A 25,436-nucleotide genomic window follows, 5' to 3' on the forward strand; every position below is an offset into this window, starting at 1 on the left:
AAAGAAAATCACACTTACGTCTTTCCTGCAGTAATCTGGCACAGTTCTTTCCTGTGTAATTCCTGATAGAACAGCCAGGGAACCTTTCTTCCTAGCTGGGAGTGACACTGTCACCTTCTCAAGAGACTGACACCCGAGGCTGCTCAAAACTGATCCTCCCTCCTTTGCAAGATCTTGACTTCCATAAGAATGAAAACCAATAAAAATCTCACCCATTTGGGGATGAAGAAATGGGGGAGCTTCTTTTCCTGTGGGTGACTCATTACTGCAAGTTCCAGCAACTGTTGGCCTTCAGGTGGCTTTTCCCCCACAAACGTTTAAGTAGAATAGATGTAGATAATGATGAATTTAATTACCACCTGAAGCTCTTACAGGATCAGGTCTGGAAGGAAGTAGATTGCAGTGTGTCCTCAGCTGTGGAATGAGAGACAGGTGCAGGCTAAAAAAAAAAGGCCTGTTCTAATCACTCCTCTTCAATGCAGCTGGTTTAACAAGAGCACGGAGGTTTTTTTGGACCATGCTTGGAAAATGGGAATTTCCATCTCTTTATTCTTAATGTACTGTGCAGAAAGGTCACTTGTTCTGGCAGTGGCTAATATATGACATCTGAGCAGCTCCTTAACAGGGTAAATTGCTGTAGTTCAGAGGTATAAATAGCCCCAGCAGCACTCACCAACCGAGGAGCCGCTCAAAAACGCTTCTGGTTAATTTCCTGTTATCGGGTTGGTCTTCCAATGCCTCTAGAGAACTTCCTGGCAAGGCAGCAAAACCCCATTTGCAGAGTGGCATTTCCACAGTTTGGCCTTTGATTCCCAAGCCAACACTTGATGCCTCCTATTGATCACATTCCCTCACCTCCGCCGGCGGCCTCGGCAGGGAGCCAACTCAGGACCCCTCCCGGTGCAATCTGGACTGGCCCCCATGCAGATGAGCTGTGGCTTTAATGCCTCCTGTCCACCATCTGCTCATTTCTCCCCCTGTATTTGTCTGTCTGTGGAGTCTCTCCACGTGTGGAAGGACTTTGTGCCCTTCTTCCTCAGGCACGTAGGGCTGGAGGATATAAATATATTCCTCCTCCACTTCCAAGTGTACATGTGCGGCTCTTAACTCTTAAAGGATTTCTTGCTCAGCAGCATTTGAATGACCAACAAACATGGATTAAAATCCCCTGTTAATATGGAGTATTTTTTGATAATTCGGCTTTAAACACAGTTCTAGTGCATGCAGCATTTCCAGTCACAAGATTCATTCACTAAAAGCAGTTGCAGAAAGAGGTATTTGAGCAGCAGAACCCAAAATTCACATGGCAAACCTCGGAGTAAGGTCTTTTTCTACAAGGTTGTAATATCAAGATTATGAGCTCAATTTTTCTGACACCTACAAGTTCTGATGAAGTGTAACTAAACTCACTGATGGAGAACACCTACTGTCCTCAGGACAGGCCAGTGCCAGCAAGTGATGTAGTTCTTGTATCCATGTGTACAGCTGAGATGTTCAAGCTAGGAAAGATGGAAGCAGCTGGAAGGCACAGGAACAGGAGATTCTTTTAGATTCTCTCCTGAGTCACAGTGACCACCCCCAAGCAGGTCAATGGAGACAGGCCAGAGGCAGGACCCTGAGTCGGTGGTTTAGGTGCAGTCCTTGCCACCCCTCTGCTTCCTGGATGTTAGTTCAGCATCAGTGCCCTAGGAAAGCAAGTGGCAGAGACATGGGTAAGAGGGAAAAAAGGAAAAGACAGCATTTTATGTCACATTTTGGGCCACAAAGTGACAGTGTGGAGATGGAAAAGCGTTCACGTCCCAACCTGCCTGTACTCCATCTGTTTGCAACAAGATACTCAGTCCCTGTGTAAAGCAGAGGGAAAAGGGATGGGTTTGTTTTTTTATTACACATTCATGTAGATTTTGAAAGGAGGAAACCAAGCAAGCCAAAATTAAATATAATTTTCTCTTTTTCCCCATAGACTCAGTCTGGATGGATGCCAAACCACATTTTGGAGGGGTGAGAAAGGCCCAACATCTGCTTCTGGTGTAGCTGTTTGTATCTTCACTCTAAGAAAATTAGGTTTGAAATAATCTCAAATTGTCTGACACCTGTATCCTATTAGAAGTGACACATGGAAACACCTTCAGCATACTGAATTTAGCACCATGTCAACAGTTTAAAGTGAACAGGAAAAAAAATAGTAAAACTCATTGCTTCCCAGTTTCTGCTGGAGCAGATCTTGTGTCATTGCACAGGATCCTACTGCAAGCAGGATCCATAAACGTAATGGGGTTTGAAGCAGTAATTATAACATGGTTTGTGTCCTTGGCTGTAGCTGGAATTAAATTCTGCAATGCACCTCGAGGTGACTGGAGGATTTTGAGCTCAGTGCAGGCACATCTGTGGGCTGGGTGCCAGCCAGTGCATAGGACACAGACACACAGCGATTTCAGGGACATTTTTTCCTGAAGCTCAGGTCTGGCAATTTGCATCTTATGGGACTAGCACGCAGGGATTCATTTTTAACTCTCTTCCCAGGCCTATGTAACCTCCCACTTGCAAATTCCTCACTTTTAGGAACAGATCTGGTGACCTTTTCCCAGATAACACACTGACAGTAAGATCCAAGTTATTCTGAGAAGGACATTTGTTGAAATTCATAAAACTTTATGACTACTATAAAATTTATACTACCTAAAAATACACTATCCATTACAAAGACGAATGTCTTCCCATTCATTTTTAAACATGTTCCTTGGAGAACTTTGAATCAATTTGTTTTGAGAGATTGTTTTTCATCTTAGTCTGGGAGTAAAGGAAACTGTTTACTTTTTAAATAGTATTGTTTGTCAGCAAATTTGCATCTTCAAGGAGCAATATCTAGAATCAATAACACAGGACAAACTGATTTTTAACGTGAGTTATGGCATACTAATAAAAAACATGTTAAAAATAGAAAAATGGCAATAATGGAAAGACAGACCAATAATGTTGACCCATTTTCTAGAGAGAAGCATGCATGCAAGACCCTGTAACAAGAAAGTGTCAAGTACAAGTCAGGCTTTTTTTAGCCCCAGGACAAGCCAAATGCACTTCCTGAATGGTGTGGCACTAGTGACACTAAACAATGGATAATATTTAATATTTTACATGCATCCACAGCTGAAAAATACCAGGGAAAACCTGGAGAACAATGAAACTTGTTTGAGGTGAAATTTATTCTAAAGGCACTTTACAGAAATTTCAAGCCTACTTTAATTTGTTATTAATAGAGTTGAGTCACTTCTAACTTTTTGGTTTAACACGACATAAGGTCAAAGTCTCCTAAAATGCTTTAAGACCTATTAGTGACCATTTTCTTACCTCATACATCAAAACTGCCTTACAGCTTCCTTCATAAATGGCCCCAATGCATGGAAACACAACCATCAACACTCTCTGATTTATGTAAATGTTATTCAGTTCATCTTCCTAAAAATTAATCAACCTGGAAAAATAAAAGGGTTGTTCACTTTATACTTTCAGTGGAAAATGTTTATGACAATATGATTATGGAGAAAAAAATGCAAGCAGACCCAAGTATAATAATATATAAATGGGCATTTTCAATGCTATTGATCTGGGTTTTTTTCTAATTTGCTTTCTGGAAGGCTCATATGAAAGCAACCAAACCTATTCACTAACTCAGTAAACTCGTGGCGTTGCTCAGAGCAATGAGAGCTTGAATTCCAACTGAATTGGAATTTCAAGATAGGTTCCTAGAGTTCATTTGGAGAATAAGCATGTCTGAGTAGGGCTGTGCTCTGCCAGCCAAGCTCATGCTTAGTTTTCACAGAATAAATTCAGTGTGTGTTTATCTGGCAGAAGTTACTCAGCCATTTTGAACAACTTGACCACAATGTGTTATCACCAGCAGAGATTTTTCTCCGCTGAACATGCAAATGCAACTTTTTTCTGAGAAAATGTGGTTTTGTTGCTTTCAGACACAATTTGAGAGCGGATCACTCATATGCTGACAATATGACTAAATGTTGATGTTGGTTATTTGGATAGTGGTCCCATAACATACTGCATCTATCAAACAATTACCTTGTCACTAGCTCTTTAAAGTCCAGAAACATGGAAGTGCACAAGCATTTGTTGATCCATGTCATTCCCCACACCAATAACTTGCAGCTGGAAACCAACAACCTAATTTGTACCTTGTTGGGCCACAAGACGTTCTGAGAATTCATTATGTGCAGGAAATCCAGACTTCTGAAAATGTTTCTTGGCTGATTCTCTGGGCTTCTGGTCGATTTTTACTGCATTCTAACCCAGGGATTGCATCCCTTAACCTATAATATTGAACTTATTCTGAATTTGGATAGTGGTTTCTGCTGAAACAGGACTGAACTTCAGCACATATTTTTCCTGACACAGAAGGGCTGATTTTTAACTATGATTATATACAAAATCTTCATCATTCTTACCACAATAAAGTAATTAAAGAGCTGAGAAAGAAAAATCCATCGATTACATGAAACTTATTCCTTCACTTCTGCTCTTTCCTTTTTTAAATGACAACTGCTTGGAACAAAGATCCTGCTCCTCAGTAACATAAAAGCAGCCAGTGTTAACTTGTCATTCTAGCAGGAACGGTAACAGCCAAAATATTAGGAACCACATAATGTCATTTGCTCTATTATGGTGTGTTTGGATAGCAACTGTAAAGCTGCCATTTTTCACAGCTTTTCAGGATTTATGATGAAAACCCCCACCATTTTACTGTTTTCATTGCCACACCATTTTTCTAGTGACTTTCCCAGATTTTGCTAACAGAAATAACAACACCCCCTTAAGACTGCCATCTTATTTTTCCAAGAGTGCAAAGGAATACAGACAGAGGGCTCTGTCAGCCCTAATAACACCAGGGGTTTCAAACACTGTAGTGGTCTCATGAAACTGAATTTAGACATGCTCCCAAATGCCAGCAGTTACAAACTGCTCCAGAGCCATCCCTGACTGCGCAGCCTGTTGGATTGTGCCTGCAGATAAGGGATGGACATTACCACTGGCTTGGCCAAGTGCTGCTGGTACAGTGCTCAAGGTCACTCCCAAGCCCACCTCTGCACGTGCTGAGTGATGAACGGCCGTGCTGGGCCACGATGAAGGGCCCATCCTTCTGGCAGGCAGTGACCAATGCTGAGCAGCTGGCTGCAAGGCTGCTTCATCTTCCTGCTGCTCAGGGAGAAAAAAAGAAAAGAAAAAGGAAAAAGCCCACTATTAGAAAAGATTTATCAGCAAACGTAGCAGAGCCATGCTTGACCTCCATATCTTCTCTTGTTTCCCAAAGGCAGCACATGTAAGATATTTCCTGTCTTTCATGTTACTGGCTGGAATGCATCAAGAAGCCCAAATTTGCAACCTGCTGTCTGTTTTAGTCATTAGGCATGACTTTCTTTGTCTCTTGATACAAACTACAGCCAACTGTTCGCTGTTGTAATAATGCACAATTTCTTCAGTATTCCCCCTTCTCCTGGACAAATAAACAAAAAAAACCCAGCCAGGCTAAAAGCTGCAATTCAGTCATCAGCCGAGGCTGCTGTGTCTTACAGTACCCTATTCCCACATCAGCACATCCCACTCTGCTCTAGCTCCCCAAAACATTAGTCACAGTAGCCTCCACCTGTTATTCAGGGGCCAAAATTCAAGGTTAATGAACAACAATTAAAAGTAGTTACTAGACTTCAAACGAGCTTATCTCACAACACAAAAGATGAAGTTTACTGGCTGCAGCTTGGTTCTATATTCACTCATCTGTCAATAACATCCAAGCATTGTGAGCTATGTATTATTTTTTTAAATTATATCCACTCTGCAGGAACATACCACAGGTTATTAAACTACTGTATTATCTTTGCCAGCTGCTGTATCTTAGAATAATGTTCTCAAAACAGATACTCAGTATTCAACCTCTGACCATCTTCAAAATCAACTGAAGACAATTTATAAGGACATTAAAATATACATAGCCTGTAAAATGCAGTTCTGGTTATGCTTTGATGGCCACAAGTGGTACACAAGTACTGGTTATGCCTTTGTTCCACTAATATTATATATATATATTTCATAAATGTGTTCAAAATGAAAGAAACTCCTAGAATTTCTGACTGTAATTATAACAATCCTTCTGCAGGAGAGAAAAGAAGAACTAAAATAGGTGCACATGACATACTGATACCTGATTTGAAAACTGGATGAGAGGGATCTCAGATCTCACCCTGACAGAAAAGGACCTGTGGGGCTGCTCTGCCACTCCAATAATAAAAGTTTACTCAATGGGGAGCAAAATTAGTAGAACTTGATTTCCTGCTTATGTTTGTCCCCTAAGTCTCCTTCCAGTGCCCTAAGCCATCTGCTCTTCATGGGAATGTGTGGATACCTGCTGTGGTCAGTGTGGAGCTGGAGCCATGGGCTGGCCCAGCAGCTGCTGTCAAACCCATGAGGTAATTGATGGGTTCTGCTGGTGTGTCAGTGTGGGCACCGACAGGAATCCTTTCCTTCTATCCAGCTGCCAGTGCTCCTAGACATCATAGGCAATTAAGGTGATTAAATCCCATCTCAGCTGAAATTCCTGAGCCCCTTCCAAGGTTATGAAGGGGAGACTGCCCCACAGACTGAGGTCAGACCATAGCAGGCTGCCCTGGTAGGCCACAAGCATCCCATTCCTCTCACTCAGTACAAATACCCAAACCCTCACAATGAGAAGTAAACCAGCCTTTGATTGTGTTTCACAAACAGTTCAGCAGCTGCTTTTTAAATTATAAGACAATCAGATTTTTTTTTTTTTGGTATAATAATTTCACATCAATCACTGCAAGCAAGTTGAAAAGACCAGAAGGTCAACTCATCTGTTCATCTCCAAACGCAATTTTGTTATTTATCTATGTCTCTCCTCTGAGTGAACACTCAGGAACAGGCTTAGCTGTTTTCAATGGTTTGGAATTTCAAGACAGAAAACTGATAGACTATCTGCCAGTTTTCTCCTTGTTCAGTTAAAAATGTTGGTCTGAAGGAAGGGAAAACACTGCAATCAGTTCTTCTACAACAGCAGTTTCACTCTTTCCCTTTTAGGAAAAGTTGCAGGATCCCAGACATGAGTCACCTCTTTGGAAGAAAAGGATGGAATATTACAAATATTTTTGTCCAGGGGCTTCACCAAGAGGTGGGAGACTCTAATGGAAAGTGTTTGGCCATGCCATGCATCTCCCAGTCTCACTATTTCCAGCCTTTGCCTGACCATACCCATTTACTTTGGAAGCTGTGAGCTCTGGTGGAGTAGGGATGCTCAGGCAATTTGTACCTTTGTGTTCCCAGATGCAGACCACACTGTGCAGTTCAGAGCCTCAGCTCTAGATCAAGGGCTGATAGCCTAAATCATTAAGTAGGGAATTACTTTCCTTATAGTCTGAAGTAATTAAATGATTCTCATTACTTATTTTAGTTCTGGATTTTCTCATTAGTTTTAAACAGATCCTAAAAAGATCACTTTGGGGAAGCTTTCATAGTGAGAGTTACAAACATCTTTCAAGCAAGAAGATCCTTGCTAAGGGGCATTTTCCTTTAGTTCAGTCCATTAAGTATGTCTGAAAGCAGCAAGCAGAAGAATAAGATCTGCCTGACTGACAGACAAGGCAGGCTATCTTTTTAGCAGAAGTTATTTACCTACTTGATGGCTCATGGAAATTTGTGTTCCCACCAGTCACAGGAGTTAGTTTTGCAGCTTTGTGTGTGGGTAATAAAACCCAAAGAATACCTGTATCTTTAGACTATATGACAAATCCTTGTCATAGACAGAAATGTAACTACAAACTTAAGTATTTTGACAGAACTTGGAGCCAAAGTAATGCCTATCTTCCATAAATTGCATAATTCATATGAATTACTCAGTGCCCACAGACTACAGCCAATTTGATAAAGGAGAAAATACTCCCTGTTTTCATCGAGAGAAATACAACTGGGCTGAGGGGTGAACTAGACATGAAAAACCAGAACCATGAAAAATCACTGTGAGGAAAAGCACTACCAGCCTGACTGCACCTCCCATGGGATTCAGTCAGCTGCCTGTAACCATGAGATTGGCACTGCTTAAATTCACAGCTTTCCAGAGGATGAAGTTCGCTCCCTATTCATCTTTGCCACCATCTAAAGAATTAAGAGAGTGGCTGGTGATGAAGAGCACATCAATCACGTTTATTGTGACAACCATGACTGTTACAAAACAGATACACTTACAGCACATGCTAACCTCCCCCATGCTTTTTCTTTTTTCATTAAAGAATTGTTGAGCATTCAGTTCAGGTCCCCTGGGACACATGCCTAGGAAAGTGCTGATTGCAGGAATAAATCCATTTCAGGTACATGCAATAGGAGCTGCCCATAACACACTATTTGCAGGTATGGGTCTAGGTGTAGTGCTGTTCTCACAGCCGAACTCATGCAGTTATTTCTTGCAGAATGGCTTTGAACAGTCTTTAGGAACAACCCACTGTGTAGAAAAACAGCTAACAGAGAGATCTATCTTTGATTTAGCTCAATATTTGGTTCATCTGAGTATTTATCCTTTATGGTGGAATGGCTGAGCACAGGGAGCAATTAGGAAATTTCTGAACCAAGGTCAGCTCAGGCACAGTCAATATGAAATTACTGACGAAGCTAATACTCAAAGTTTACAAATGGGCTAAGGAAAGAACATAGAAGAAATGCCTGGGGGCTGAAAAACATGGGAAGGCTTCAAACTAGGTAGTTTGAACTGATACACAAACTCTTGTCCTGAAAACAAATTCTTTCTTGACACTGTGAGCTGTTACCTTTGTTCAAGCAGACAGCAGTGGAACAAAGGCTGCAGCTGCCCCTTACCTTTCCTGGCTAAAAACATAGCCCGGCTTTATTTGTTTCCTATGCTCAAAAGTTGCACTGGGAAACAACAGGACAATCTTGCAAAAAATTGAAAGTGAAAATTCGGTTTTCAGATTAGTTTCTTACCAAATAAAAAATAGGCTTCATGAAGCAAGGACTCACCAGTAAACATTTTAGATGTACCTTGCCACTGAGGAAACCAGAGAGGACTCAGTTTGACAGACCATGGGGAAGAAAGGAAACGTCTAGGCAAGACAACCAAAGAAAAATGAGTCTCTAGATGCTAAACCCAAGTTATTCTCCCTCATGTAGAGACAGAGAATCAGAGGCCTAAAGTAAATATTTGAGTCATCTGATCCACATGCTATACCCACAACTCATTAGGTATCTGCTAATTACAGCTTTGAAAGATGCCACGGAGTGACACAAGGCAGCCCTAGATGTATTTAGTTAGTTTTACAACTGAGGAGCTTAAGAAACCCTTGGGTTCTTTCCTACAGTCAACAGCTTCAACAAAGAGCTCTCCATTAATTGCAACCACATCTTGTCTATTTTTATGTATGAGAAACACTGTAGTCCTTATAAAAACCATAAAACAGCCATTGTCATTTAGGGATGCTATTAATCAAGACGTTCTCAAGTGCTTCCCCTTCTCAGCTCCCTTGCCTAGCTCTCAGCCTGGCTCTCAGCCTATGGGTTTTTAACTAAAAGCACTGTGGCCATGTGCAGCCCTCGCAGAAAGCTCAGGATTTTATTTTCAGTGCAGGAAACACTCAGCTGTGATCCCTCTTGCAAAGGGGATGCCCTGAAGTGGTTGCAGGCATTCCCAGCAACGTTAATGACCAAAAGAATCAATCTGACAAAAAAGACTGAAAATACCCACTTTGTTCTGGAAGTACCTTTCATATTGTTGCTTCCCTCCTCCGCTCCTGTAAAGTCAGTGCAGCAAGCAAAAGAGAAGCTGAATTCTTTTGGCACTATCCCAAACAGGTTCTTTCTGGGATCCTGGAATACTTAGACTCAAGATTAAGAAAATCTTTCCAAAGGTTAAGGTTAAGGGTAAGAGGCTGCCTAATGAGGCTGAAGGGTTGTCATTATGTAAGCACAATTTAGACAAGCCTCTGTTAGGAATACTAGTGTAAAGATTCTTCTTTGGGGCAGGAGCATGGATTAAGTGATATCCTAAGATATTCTGGCTATTTCTGGATGCTCTACAACTCAGCAGCTTCCCCTCCCAAGCTACCACCTGTATTTTAACAGCCTTCTGTATCATTTTTAAACTCCTTTACAATTCTCCCAGGAACTCTGCACAGACATACTTGCAGCCCCTGAAGAAGACTGAAAACTCAGTTACTTAGTAATAACGAAAGAAAAAAAAAAGAAAAAAAAACCTCAAACCCCAAATGGGATTGTTATCTCATCGAGAAGTAAAAAATGAGGTAGAAGACACACACGAGAAAAGAGAATAACAGAGCCCCAGCAGTAAAAATTACAAGTTACAAGAGCGATATAAATCGTGTTAGCAGGTTGGCAGAAACCTGACATTTCCAATTCTCCATAAAGGTATTATACCCATCTACTGAACTACAAAATTAAGACTAGTTCTGCCAGTTTGAGTCATGGCCAATTCAGGCAAGTTGCAAAGCTGACCTCTTTTTGAGTCCATGTCAGACACCTTCACTCTGCAGCAGTTATAGTGCTGCCAACAGATAAGCTTTGAAGCATTACTCTGAAACACTTTTCAAGGTGTCTAGAAAACAGTTAAGCATTGGAGGAGTTTGCAGTGCCTTAACTTCTTTTTTTCCCCCCTTCTGACAAATACAGTAGGAACCTCTTAGCTCAGATTCACTGCTTCAGGCTCCTAGTTTGAGATGTGCTCCTGAGCCTTGTCAGCAGCAGCCCGTAGCCAGGTCGCCAGTTATCAGAAACACAAAGAAGAGCGCCAAAAGGGACCCTGGGTAGTCCTTTCCCCTGCCCAAAAGATCCAGCACACAGGAAGAGGATGGCTGAGTAGGGCAAGCCAGCAATAGCATGGTTCATCCATGTGGTTTTATGGGGCAGTTAACTTTTATTACCTGGTAATTACTGAGGAAGGCTTTAGACAAGCTGACTCTACAGCCCACATGGCAGCAGACTTGTGTGGGCAGTCAGCTCACAAAACTCATGCTGCAAGACTAATGTTTCAGAGGGGAAAGCCAGTCCATTAGGAAAGCCAAGTTCAAGAAGACAGTTTATTCCTATTTCAATAGTACCAGTAAAGAACACAAATACCAACTCTGAAGTTAAAAGAAAAAAAGAAAAAAATTGAAAAAAGCAGCCAAAGAGTAGGAAGAAGTTACAAGGTACAACAACAAAAAGTATGAAATATCTTAAAAAAGGCTGGAGGTCAGGGATCAGATGACAAAAATGTGTCTGTGAACAGAAAGGCAAAGAGTTTTAAAGTTGAAGTGGGCAGGCTAAGCTCCACGCTGCAGAGCAGACACTTGTTTATGGCATCACCCCTGAAGTGGGTACAACAAGGAGGAGTGAGGAAGAGGGAAGAGAAGGCCTTAGGAGAGGTAAAAAGAGTAAATACTGAATGTGCTCATTTTTTGAAGGAGAAGCACCACGATCCAGGGGTACAATGGCTGTTGCTTTAAATCTGTGGGTATCATTACCAAAGAAGTCACTTGATATTTCCTCCTCCTTTACTGTTCCTTACTGTGGTACTATTTCTTCACACAGTCAGTATGTGTGAGCAGAACACATGAATACTTGTAAAATCAGTGCATTCTTCTCTGTAAAGGCACTGAATGTTTGTGAAATGAACACTGTGGTGAACCTCAGGCTGCTTTCTCTGAGCTAATGCCAGTTAACAAGTTTTGATCCTCTATACCTGTTTTAAACTTTATTTAAATCTTAAAGCTAAAAAGATATCAAACAATCCTGAACCATGTGATAAACATATGCCAAAGTCATATAATTTCCAATCTCTTCTGTTCATTCTTTGCAATAAAAAGCAAAAATTACAGTTGATTTACTGTGCACTCAAACATTGGGAGACTCCAGGAACATGTGGGATCAGTTTAGGTCAGGATAAAAACCCCATAATTTAGCTGAGAGCAGCTTCCAAACTAAGCTCATATTTTTTCAGACTATATTTATAGTGCAGTTACTATGTGCCAGTACATCATTAAATGTCCTAAGAACTAAACCCACCCTATTCTTTACGGGGAGGGTTTTTTCCCCTTAAGTCAGAAATACCCATTCCAGTGGAATTCTGTAGGAACCAGCAGCACTCCCAGCATTCTGCCCCCATCCCTCTCCAGTCCTGATGACTGCTGAGCCGTCTGCAGCCTTTTCTTGTTGCTGGTAAGAGCTCACAGTCTCCTGTTCTCACTTCCTAACATGCACCTTGGCCTGGTTAGAACCACTGCTCCCCTGACCAGTTGGAACTGGCAAGTAGAGCTGGCAAAAAAGCAGAAGAGATTTGGGTTGAATATGAGTGTCTGGTTCTACTAGCAGCACATCAGCCTCAAGGATGCTGTAGAGAAGAGGGAGGGATAAGCTACCAATGCATGAAACACAGAGGGAAGGAAAGAAGGAAGGAAAGAAGGAAGGAAAGAAGGAAGGAAAGAAGGAAGGAAAGAAGGAAGGAAAGAAGGAAGAAAAGAAGGAAGGAAAGAAGGAAGGAAAGAAGGAAGGAAGGAAAGAAGGAAGGAAAGAAGGAAGGAAAGAAGGAAAGAGGAAAACCAAAAAGCCCAGAAGCTAAAAAATACAGCCCTGAACCATCCACGCTGTTTGCCCAGCCTACTGCCCAAAATTCTGGATGAGGAGAGAGAGGACTGACTCCCATTTCCACCACTACATTTGGGATACAGAGCTCTCTCTTGTGGGGCTGCTCCGTCTGCATGACACAGATAATGATGCAATTGTCAAACCTCCTGGTTCCTGCTCTGTGTGCTCAGCCACATGGTCCTGTTTCAAAGCCTGACTATTTCCGACCCTGCTGCATTAAAGCTGCAAACTGAGAAGAGCATTGTGCAGGAGACAAATTGGCCATGCATCAGAGATCTCAGTTTCATGTTCTTACTAGAGGAATGGTGTGTTTTGATGAATGTTCAGAGCTGAAAACTTAGCCTTATCACACAGAAATTGCTGTCTGCAGGGAGAGGCATGGGGAGACTAATGCTGCCTGGAAAAGCAGCCAGCTGACTCCATATCTCTCCCAAACAACACTGGGACATGCTGAGCTCAGGAAGCAGTGGGAGAACGAGTAAAATCATGTCACAGACTAAATCAAGAACCATTCCACTTTGCAGAGTCTACAACTGTTGCAACACCCACAAACACAAAACACGAGCTGAGAATGAACTACTGCAAGTCTCTTTTTTTTCCCCTCTTTTTTCTTTCTTTTCTTTTCCCACTTGAATGTGTGCAGAAGATACAGTCTGAGTATCAAATGTTTTTCTAAGAAGAAAATGAAAGACCCAGAAATAAATACTCTGGGATTTATGGAGCCAGTGCACATACAGAGGCAGGAAACTTTGCCAGGTTGCTGTAAGCATTCATGACATGGTCTCTAATGTCTGACTGGAAAGCACTACAATATTCAGTGGGATGGACTGAAAGGCAGCCAACATGGCAAACATCTTGGGTGCTTCTACACTAGTAATTACCTTTATCAAACTTTAACTAGTGATGTCAAAATATTTTCAGCTTGTAGTCATGAACTGGACAACAAACACACAAGTTTGCTACTTCACGCTAACATATGTTTGGTCTCAAGAGGTTAAGCATTCATCTGTTTCCAAATCATTTTTAAAATTAAAAAAAAAAAAACAAAAAAAACACCACCCCCCACCCCCCCCCAAAAAAAACCAAACTAAGACAACAACAAAAACCCCCAAAAAACCCCCACAACCTTTTTATCCCTGTCCATGCTGCTGAACCATGTCAGCCTGCACACAAATTATGGCTTTGTAGGACTTCTTATCTCTGATATTTCTCACGCCATAATGGCTCCAGTGTAGACCTGCAAGTTAAAACACAGTTTTAAGCATGAATAACAAAACTGAGCCCTCCATCAATGTGGATTTGTTGACAGGAGGAAAAAGGCTTGGACACACAAATAACATTTTGGCTGAAAACAAGTTGAGATTGCTGCGACACAGACAGCGAGGGGACAGCAATCTTTTGGCTTTGCAGAAGTAAAAGAGAAATAAGGACTAGATTTTTAGCTTCATTTTCAAACTCTGACTTCAGACCCAATTTAAAAAAATACGGTTAAAATTAATTTGTGAAGACAAACAAACCTGAAGTCAAGCACAACTCTCTCAGCTGATGCGATTAGAAGGGGCTCTACAATTCTTCTGATAGCCCAGTCTTAATGACATTCACGATGTCAGCAGGTACATATGTGAATGTGGCTTTTCAACCTCAGCATTGAGAAAAACAATAAATAAGCTAAATCTGACAGTGATTCTACAGCACCTTCTTTTTCTTTTTATTAAAGCAGTCAGAAAGGCAAGAAAAAAATCAAACCCACAAATCCTCTACCATTTCCCTACTGAGCTATACTATCTTAAATCACAGATATGAGTCAACAACATCATGCTGCTGGGAAAAAATGGAAAACCATTGTGGGAAGAATAAACAAGTGTCATCTGTAGAACACATGGGAGCAACACTCGTGTTTGGCTCGGTGGGGGGAAGAAGGAGGCTCAGCTGCGGGCACCACCATCCCAGGAGGATGTGCACAAAACAGACAAAACCTGGAGAACAAGGACAAGGACAATGAGGGGCCTATAAGAGAAGAAGGCTTAGGGCTGGCTGCTTGTTCTGAAGAGCAGAACCCTAACCCCAATCCCTTTTGTGGTGGTCCTGGGACACGTGAGGAGCAGCTGGGAGGAAGGAAGGGCTTCCTCCACACCCCCAGCCCCTGGACAGCATTAAGCTCTCTGAAGAACAGGAGTGTCAGAGACAAGACCAAGACAAACACCCCTGCTGTGACTTTTAGTGTAGCAGGGATTATAAATTTGTGCAACACAATTTGGCTAATTTCTGAGAAGTTCATCATGATCTTGCTGTGTGTGCTTGCTCTGAGTTTTCTTACCCCACTGACAGAGTGAGTGCTCAGCACTTCCTCCTGGTGTCCACCTGGGCCTTCCTTTCAAGCTGCTCCACTTTGCTCTTCCTCCTTTCTGTTTACTGTTACTGGCTCATCAATGGTTTGCCCGTCTTTCTCCTAAGCCTTCCCTCCTGGATGCTGGAAAATGTGCTGGGTCAGCAGTTTCCACAGACTGACCAGGTTGCACAGAAGGTGTGCTGCAAATTAAACAAAAAATTCAGTTAAAATAAGTGGCAGTAACTGAAACTGCTTGAAAGCACAGAAGTGCTATTTTTAAGGGATTATTTCTTTAATATTTTAAATAACAACTTTGCATTTCTGTGTTATTGTACGAAGTCAAAATGCTTCCAAGCACCACTATTCACTTGAGGCAGCAGCATTCCCATTTGAAATTTTAGGCAAACAGAGGGAGAGGGTATGGAGAGAAAGAGAAAAGTCTTTTTTCAGAATTATGTGTTGGTAAACCCAAAAATAGAAACATTTCCCAAACAAATTTTCTCCGTGCAAGTATCCCAGTTTCCCAGCAACTCTGTCAGTGACATAATGCTAACTTTGTGGGAAAGCAGCTCTGGACAAGAAGCTAAGAGATTTTTAGAGTCTATTCATAACCCTGCATTTGCATTTGATAAATTGCTTCATTGTTATAACAATCCCCCTTTAACGTGATGATTGATTCTTCTTGTTTTACACAAAAAACATTTGGTTTAAAATGCTAACCTTTCAGCTAATCTTTATCTTTACATCAGAAGTTCTGTCAAAATGTTTCAAAACTTCCAGAAAGTTGTTTAGGTATTTTCCTCGACTAAAAACCATTTCACATGGGCCAAGTTTCTCTACATTTTATATAAAAACTGGCACTAATTTTATAACGTGATTTTAATAGGTTTAAAACTAAATCTTTAATTATCCAGACAATTATTTAAAGCTAAAAGAAAGTGAGTTCTAACACTGTTGTAGCCACAACAAGAAAAAAATTTTGTATTTTGGTATTTTCAATTAATCTTCCAGATATTTGTCAATTTCCCAACTCCATTTGCAATTTTTTGAAAGAATGGCACAGGATCCAAGTTTCTTCTAATTTATGCAGTCGTAATTTTTTTTTACATAATGGAGTTATTCATACCAACATGAGCAGGACCACACTCTGAGCAAGCTGGATCTTAAAAGTAAGTTTTCCAACCAAGCTAATGCCAAGGTGAGGGTTTCTTTAGAACTTTTGGACAGAAATTCATCTGGGCAGTTCCTCTGCCACAGTTTCAGCAGCAGCAAAAGGCTCCCCCAGCACACTCCAAGCTACGCAGGCAAGCAAGGTAAGCAGTCAAGTGGAGATCTCATCTCTGCCAGCATCCAACAAGGTTTTTATCATGGCACTTCTCATGAGAGGAACAACACAGCCCAGCCCCAGGGTATTTAAGAAAGAGTGTCCCCTCCTGTGCAGACCCATCCAAGCAGTATCCTTGGGAACTGAGTACACAGCAAGGATCTTCCACCTGCAGCCTGAGAAACACCCAGCCCACACATGCTTCAGTTCCTCTACATCCATTTCTACTTAAAATTCAGCTTTTCCCCAAGTAGTCTGTAAAATTTTTCTCCACTTAACCTCAAATTGCCTTTCTCCCCTGCTCATAACTTGAGCTGAAATGAAAAAAAAAAAAAAAAAGCTTGGCTTGTATTGGAGCGTCAAGAAATGAAACCAGCTTCGAAACAACTGCAAAGCGGCAGAAGTAGGTTTCAGTGGGACTTCTAATGTGCTGTGAATTATACTGGTGCTTAATTAAATTACCTTGCTGAGTCTGGGCCCAAATTAATGTGAGATACACTCCTCAGTGTTTATTTGGGTTGGGTAATTAAAGTAAGTAACAAAATGAGGGTTTAGAGCTAATGTAAATGAAAGTTTCAGTAATTAAGTGTTTCTTCAGTCAAGCACCTGGCATAGCCTGTTTGATGTATATAGTGAACATACCAATAGGTGAACAAAATTCTTCAGGTTTCTTCTGCTACAGAAACCAAATAGGGCAACTCTTAAGAACCAATCCTATCCCATCCTCATCCATTTGTAGCTACTTCATTTCAAGCCATTAAAGGACTTTTTATGTCTCTTTTGTACCCCCTGGTTCTGGGTTCCATTGGAAGCCAACAAGTGGAAACATGGGCTACTTACTTACTTACTTACTTAAAGCCTGGAAAAATGGGGAGACTTTGAAAAAGCTGGTTTCTTCTTGAGAACAGGATGAAATTTCACACTGGTTCTTACTGAAACCAGTCACATATCCCAGGCCTTTCCTCTCCCTACCCCATCTCTCCCCCACCAACGTAATTTGCCCATTTATGCATCAAATCTGGTATAATAAATCAAACTCCCTAAAGACCCTGAACCCATTTCCACTCCATCACACAAGGGCAACTCCACCCGGGGATGGGAAATGGCATCAGGGTAGTGGAGAATACGCTCTGCAATATTAACATGAATTAAACTGGAATTGAAAATAAAGACCCCTGAACAGAGTTTCTTTTTGCAGCACTAATAAAATCTGCATTCTTGGCAGCAGCACCCAAAATCTGGCTGGTGCACTGAAAGCAGAAACCCTTCCTCTGGCTGGTGTCGCCCCTTTCCTTCCCAGGGCTGCCAAGAACCACAGGTCGCTGCTGGAGGGGAACACCCATCAAGGCCTCTCTCAGTTTGGGGTCCCACCAGAATGAATATTATTAGCTCAGGGATACCAATTCATCTGCCAATGTCCTCAGCTGATGGAAAAAACTGATTTGAACAGAAAGAAGTGGATGGGGGAAAAAAAAGACTGGTAAAGTTTTGAAGTTTTCAAAGGTTTTGTTTTGATGTAGAGTTCAAGGCTCCAATAAACCTTTCTGCAAGTTTAGATGAAACTGAAAATGTGATAAGGTAAACTGTGCTTTGCTGGAATAACCAGAATCTATGGACCACACTCATTTTTACTGAAGGAGACTGAGTCAGTGCAGTAGCTTTCCTACACGAAGTTCTTATTGACATTTCTTTGTTGTCACTTGTATTTATCATCCACTGTATACATGTAATTCTGAAATCCATCTTTTTGCAATGGCATCTTGTACATTATTTCTAGTGAGACACCAGTGAGGACTCCCATAATGACTGGCTTCATAAAGCAGCCTCTGCTCTCCCACAGGACAGAGAGGAATAATAACACCACTCAAAGGGAATCTTGAAACTCTGCAGCAGCAGCTCCTAAGAGGGAAAAAGTACCTGATGATTTGAAGGGCTTCTCTTAAGTTTCCTGCAACGTGGCATCAGCCATCAGAAGACCTGCTGGGAGCTCATCAGGCCCCCAGATGCATCATTACTCACAGTACTACACTGTTATGATCTTCCTACAGCCAGCACAGGCAATGCCAGTAAATAAACTATGGAAGCCAAATCAGTATTCCTTCAAGATCTAGGAGGAGAAATATTGCCACAGAGGGATCGTTGTCTACTTTACCTTAGCGGTACAAAAAGTTTCACTGGAAAAAACACAGATGTTGAAGAGAAAGTTAAAAAAAAAAAGGGGACTCCAGAGCTGTTTTATCTGGATTGCTGTTTCTGGAATTCTGCTGTGAAGTCTCCTGTCACTATCTGGAAACTTTTTAGAATCATTAGAGTGATCTAACACCCTCTGCTAAACTTGAACTCTCTTCAGCCTGCAAACAACTCTGTAGGGCCAGACCTGCCTTGTTTCTTCCTGTCCCAGGGAAAACTTACTAAATACCTGGCCTTTGAATCTCATGGATATCCCAAGTGCCCAAAGCCCTATCATGTAGTATCTCTTAGTCTCCCAAACAAGCAAGTAGATCCACTCAGGAGTAAATCCACTAAGCTGAGCAGTCCATTTTCAACTCTGGGTTTAAATCCTTTGTTCAGGTAACATAAGCAGGTTGGCAATCAATCACCTTTGTAAATGACAAATGTTTTGTGTTACACAGAGAAAAAGTGCACGATCTCTTACATCAGTGGATTTTAACCCCAGTCCTCTCAATCTCTGTCTTTAGGACATCTGCCTATTAACTAATACAGAACACTTCAGATAAACCAGAACAGCCTCCTGTCAGATGCTTTGCAACAAATGCTTTTGTTGCAAATAGTGCCAGAGATCGCTGTAAACAAAACTTTGCAAAGGACCACCCATGGGTGTGATCAGCTCCTTCTTTTTTACCGAGTACTTTATCAGTCTCTGCCCAGATCCCTCCCAAGTGCTCCAGCTATTGCCATTCTCAACTGCACGCTGAGAAATGAGTGCAGGAAATGGGCTTAGCTGAGGCCACAAAACATTTATCTTAATACCAGTCTGGTAGATTACCATGTTTATTTAAAGTGGCATAACAGTCTGCAGTTGGAAAAAAAAAATAATAAAACCAACTGTAGGGATTTTCCCTGTGCTTTTGACTTCTCATCAGCAAATAAAAAGGTGAAAACACTGTTCCATATGGCACTTCCTACTGCTAAAATGTGTGCAGCATACTGGAGGGTTAACTCACATCACCTACTTCCCTTGGAAAATTAGTAGGTTGACTATTCAGCCTTACTCTTTGGAGACTTTAGGAACTTAAAAATGGCATTATTTTCAAATGTCTGTTTCGCTCCTGCAGCTGTTGAGATACTTTTATATTCGGTACCCACTTCAGACATGTGAATTATACCTTAAATCTGATAGAAGTAGCTGGTCTGATCAATATACAAGCTTTTGTCCCACACCTACTGGAGAAAACATGTTCTTGTCCAAGAAAATATGCTGCTTGAGGTCAGGATCAGAGAATTGTATCCAGGAATCTCTACCTGAACCCAAAACCACTAAACTTGACTACTTGCTACGAGACGCTGAGTTTTACAAATTAACGTGGGTCACGATCTGCCAAAGCCTTAATAAACTCCATTTATATGCATTATAAATTTCTTTCAGTCTTGTGGAAAAAATTACTTTTCCTGCAAAAAAAACCCCAAAAAACCAACAAACTCTAAAATACAAACTTTTAGTGAATCATACTAGCCAGCTGCATGAAAGCTCACCAAGGATATTACTCTAACCACAGAAATCATGCTTTTGAAGATCAATATCCTAACAAAATTCACATCAGAAAAATAAATCACTCCACCTAAAAGTTGTGGATTCTGCTCTGAAATCCATTCCCCTGATGTGCCACGTTCATTTCTCTGAATGAGCTTCAGTGTGAATGCAGCTTTTTTGCAAGTCAGAGAAAAATGGCACAGTCATACAGAAAAACGTTCCCCAAAGGCTCCCTTGTTGTCTGCAGGAGCATTAATAATGAGTTATCTCTACTGGAGGCATTTCAACATGACACACCCCACTGTCACTCTTACTGGGAGGTTTTGGTTTGCTGGGGACTTTTGCTTTATTTTTATAGCCACATAACCTCTCTGGATCACCACTGTATTGGTCAATCACATGCAGAAAAAAAAGAAAATCATCTTTTTCTCCAGTGTTACAGTACATGCAGCATAGTGGAGCAATAATTAACTCACAAGTCCCCCTATTTCCTTTGGAAAATTATTATGCTGGCTAATAAACCTTACAGTTATGAGGCTTTTATGAACTTACAAACCCTGCAGTAATTTCAAGTGCATGTGTGGTTTGTTCAGCTGTTTGAACACTTCTCACCTCAGTCACCCTTTCTCCCTGTGAACTCAAGCCCCAGAAATGCTTTGCATCAATGAAAAAGAACTGTATGATTGAAAGTGTATGAGATTCCTGCACATTCACTCCTTCCACGACTAATTAGAGGGTTTGGAGATTTTTTCCTTTTCTCCTAAGTGGAGCTATGCTGCCAGAGGCTGAGAACTGGGGAGCTTGGTGCTTAACACACTCTGGATTTATTATCTGATCTTCAGGTGAACCACTTAAACCTCTAGTGGTTTAATTTTACCAACTGCAAAACACAAGTAACAATCATCACCTACCTTGAGGTACCTTCAGACATTCCTGGGAAAATACCATCCCAGTGCCATGGGGATTTGCCAAACCTGTTGTACTGTGGGATCAACTTCTTCCTCCAACTTTTCACAGAAGTTCATGCCATTATGAAAGCAGAGAATGCAGAACATGCTGACATGATCTTATTTCTTCCCTTTAAAAAGGCTTAAAACATAGTCTTTTCCAAAACATTGCAGATAAACACTGCACCAATTTCAGTAAAGACCATGTAGAACAGTAAAAAAAATGAAGAAGCTTGAATAAATATTTGTAAATAAAGAACTGTTCCATACAACAGTTTGTGTCAATTTATCTTTCTCCAACTGAAAATACCTGAGAAAACTGACAGGGATCATGGGTGTCCTGAGAACAAGTGAGAGCTGCAAGACATCCTCCTGTGATTTTTCCAAACGGCATTTCCCTCCTGGGCTGCAGATGGGATCCCCTTGGACACAAAGTCAATAAATGTCCTGGAAAATATGTTTTTATTTCATGAATGATTTCCTTAACCGTGTGAATGTGATACTTGGCACTTTCAGTACTAAGAACAGCTGAGAAAGGTGCATCTACAACTAAGCAGGAATGACATGAAATTCATTCTCACTGACACGTGGGTATTCCTGAATGTCAGAACACACACCAGTCACCAGCACATTTGGGGACTTGAAAACATCTGTAATGCCAACTGAACAAGTCCACCTGCAGCACTTACCTCGTGTTTAATGCAAAGAAACACACTGTGCTATGTCTCTTTCCTGGAATTTACTCCAGGCAAGAGATTTTTGTTCTTTATTTTTCAAACCAGAATTTAAAAAAAAAAAAGAAACCAACCAACCAAAAAGAACCCCCAACAAAAAACATTACCTCTCCAGTAGATACTCACCATCATCATCCCTCTTTGAATCGGGAGATGTGCATTCATGGAGGCTCATGACATTAAAAAAGGAGAGAAAGACAGCATTTCTATCAATAAAATGTTTTTTCTTCACTATCCGACTTTGGCAAAACATTTTAAGAGATTCTAAGCCATTGCAAACACCAATCACAGGAAGGAAATGAAGCTCTGTTCAGCTTTGCACATCCATATTCCAGTGCATACAACAATCACACAGCACTCCTCAATGTATTTTCAGAATACTTGGCAACAATGCGTTAAATATAATCATGGCTGCATGTTGGCTCTTTGTTCCTATACTCAGAGGTGGAAGACTTATGAAGTGGTGTCTTTCATCTTCTGAAGTTTGCAGACTTTTTTTCCTTTAAGTATACACATTACAAGGTTTGCAGAGGGTAAAGTCAACAAACTGTGCCCAGCAGCTGGAACCCAGAGCAGAGAAACCAGTTGCTGTTGGGGCTGAGTCTCCAGCTCCAGATTAGTCACGAAGAACGCTGAGCCCTCAGACAGAGGCACTTTGTTCTCATCCCAGAAAATCCCAGCACACCCTGGGAAGCTCATGCTCACAGAGGCCTCATCACAGCGTTGTTACAGTCGTGTTTAGGGCTCGGTTTAAAGCTGGGAAATTCGCAATGACCTGAAGTGCTACGTGCCAGCATTCTGCTCTCCGTGCTGAACTGGGCTGTCTCGATGCTCAGAGCAGTCCAGGCTGCTGAGATTTACAGAGGCCTGGGACACAACTTTATTTACAGTGCACATCAGATAAGAGCTTGTGTTGATGATCATCCCTATACAAGCTTTCTATATGCATATAAAGTAGATTAACTCCCCATACATTTCCTGATCTGTATGTACATTTCTTTGGCCTGGTGAAGAGCAAGTCAGCACAACATAGAAGGGTTCTTATTTATACCCCACAAAACCTGTACCTTTCGTAGAAGGGATACTAAAGTTCACATACCTACTTCAAGGAGATCAGTGTTGGGTGACAAGATGGTATTGCTGCTCCCAGGTCTGCTTTTTAATGGGTTTTCCATTAGAGCAAGAGTTTATCACATCAGCTTAAAACATTACAGTGGGTGAAAATCATCCCCTTCACTCGAAGAAGAAAAGACATCCAACTTAATTAAGGAGACAGAAGAAAAATTTTGTATCAGACGATTTAGAAATTCACACCATGAGAAGCAGTTTAATTTACTGCTCTCAAATGTGAGTAAAACTGAAGTATCTGGAAAAGTCCTTTTGGAAAAAAAAAAAAAAAGTTTATGTATTCCTCATGCTTCACAAGCAAGGCTGAATATGCTTTATTTGACACTTAGAGAAAGGATGATAACATTCTCTTCTCCACACAGGAAGATGCCATCTTGATACCAGAGTAACTCTGTGTCCTCACACCTGAAGATCTCTAGTCCGTGACTGGGACTCAGTCCTGACCAAGCAGTTAACTTAAGCAAACTTGTCACCTTGGAAGAAGTGCCACAGGACAGTCCAGTCCCTTATGCACAAAATCTCTCTTCTCCAGCTCCTTGCCTCATCTGAAGTCCAGCCTGAACACCAGATGAAGGCTGAGCTTTCAGAGCCAGGAGGGAGCAATTCAAAGACGTATCCAGCACATGAATACTTCCAGGGAAAAAATGAAGGCTCTGTAGCAATCCCTCACCTTTTTAGGTAAGAGAATGTAGGGTTTGCCCAACAGTAAAAAGTTTAATGGCAGTTATTTTACATGGTGTCAGAGTGAGCCCCACACTGATCATCTGCTGGACTGAAATTCAAGACATTTCGATGCCCCGCACTGACCTGCACAGGCCAAAGCCATACCAGAACAACATCTTGCTATTAGTTTTTTGTAAGGGTTATGCAGCAGAGCAACGTACAGCATGCACGCTTTTCAGGGAGGCAAGGAAGTTTTGGAACTCAAAAGCTCCTTATGACAACAAATGGGATCAGTGTACAACACTACAGACCTCACAGTCAGCAGGAGCTGTGTGTGCCCTACAAGAGACCTCAAGGTAGATTTCAGTGCTTGCTACAGACCATCCTCTCTGTACCAGCACAACACAAACACACCAAAGCAGAGTTGGGTGTCTCCAGAAGAGCACTTTGGTGAGATCAGAGGATGCCAGTGGACGTGCTGCTCCTGCAGTCCCAGCAGAAGGGTGTGCCAGGGACAGACAGCGTGTGGGAAGCAATGCCTGCAGCAAAGGGGCTTCCAACCAGAGCACCTTGGCTGTGCCACAACAGAGTAATTTGGTACTTTCCCACATGGTCAGCCAGCTCTCCTGGCCAGCAGGACAGAGATGCAGCAGAAACATCTTTCTTTCAGCGGATTACTCCTGGCTCTGGAGAGGTTTGTGATTTTTGGCAGTCTCTGGATGGGCTGCACAAAGGGAAAAGGAACCTCTCTGCTCCTCTCCCACACTGCAGCCATGCAAGGCTCAGCCATAATGTAGCTCTTAATAAAAAAGCACAGATGTGCCCTGTAGGCACTTAAAAGACTAAAAGAAAAAAACCAAAGAAACAAAATGTTCCTGTGTGTTTCATAAATCGGTATATAAGCATAATGCAACTTACTATCCTAGATAGAGAATGAAATATCTTAAAAAGTATTGAATCCTTGGTGAATTTTCTCAGTGGATCGGCATGAAGCTATTTAGCCCAGATGTTTCCATAATTCTGATACATTAGGAGCTGCACAGCACTGTGGCCAAGTGTTAACACAGTGAACTGTAATGTAAAACACGTTAAGATACTGGCTTCCAGAGTTATTGGAAGTTTTCACTCTAACCACTCTGCTTCCTTAAGCAGCTATATTTTCTTTACAATATGCACTTATATTTTAACGCACATGGAAGAAGAACTAAAGCATTCCCCTCTCCCCCATCAAAACCTAATTGTGTGTGTTCTCTGGAAGAACATACGGGGGCCAGCTAGAGATTGACAACGGAGTCTTTCAGAAATGGGAATCTCTCCTCTGAACAGCAAATCTCACACTCCAGGCAAAGGCAGGGCCACAGCAAGGCACAGCTGGGTACCACATGAGCAGGTGAAGAAGTGATGGTGAGATTTTTGATGACAACTTGGTGTCCAAAAGACAGACTGTCTCACTGCGAGGCTCTTGTTTGCATCTGTAATGGATTTAGGGATTTGTAGAGGTAGTTTTAAAGACATCCAAGCAGGTGCAATGTGTATGTTGGAATGGCCTGACTGAGTGAAGAAGCAATAATGGGAATATGAAGCAGCACAAAGAAAGGTAATAGCATGTGTTTAAAAGAATGTGAGATAAAGAATGCAAAGAAAGAAATTGGCAGTCTCTATAGAAGAACAATGCAATAGAATATCCTGCATTAAGAGTTCATTTGGAAAAATCTTCGTCACTATACTTGATTATTTGGAAGACTTTAAAGTATTTCAGAGATCATTTCTTCATGATCCACCTGCCAGCATGGGAGCTGAGAGTTTTGCAATTCTTGGAGACCTTGTTTTCTTAAAAGCACAAAATACAATCCTAAATTAATGAAAATTAACTCCTGCTAAAGCCCTGAACCTGCAGTCAGACCTGAGCTCTGTTTTCATGTAAGTACTTGCTGAA

At 41.4% G+C, this 25,436-nt stretch overlaps 1 long non-coding RNA gene across 1 annotated transcript; it reads right to left on the reverse strand.

Moving 5' to 3' along the window:
• Positions 1-4,773: 4,773 nt before the first annotated feature.
• Positions 4,774-22,627, reverse strand: LOC138108912 (uncharacterized). The gene is made up of 5 exons (XR_011150115.1): positions 21,836-22,627; positions 21,286-21,422; positions 14,981-15,192; positions 13,790-13,900; positions 4,774-5,205 (listed from the first exon to the last, which is right to left on the reverse strand). It is a non-coding gene; the product is annotated as an uncharacterized lncRNA (long non-coding RNA).
• Positions 22,628-25,436: the final 2,809 nt, after the last annotated feature.

The sequence above is a fragment of the Aphelocoma coerulescens genome, chromosome 4 (assembly GCF_041296385.1).
Source record: "Aphelocoma coerulescens isolate FSJ_1873_10779 chromosome 4, UR_Acoe_1.0, whole genome shotgun sequence".
Classification (NCBI taxonomy): domain Eukaryota; kingdom Metazoa; phylum Chordata; class Aves; order Passeriformes; family Corvidae; genus Aphelocoma; species Aphelocoma coerulescens.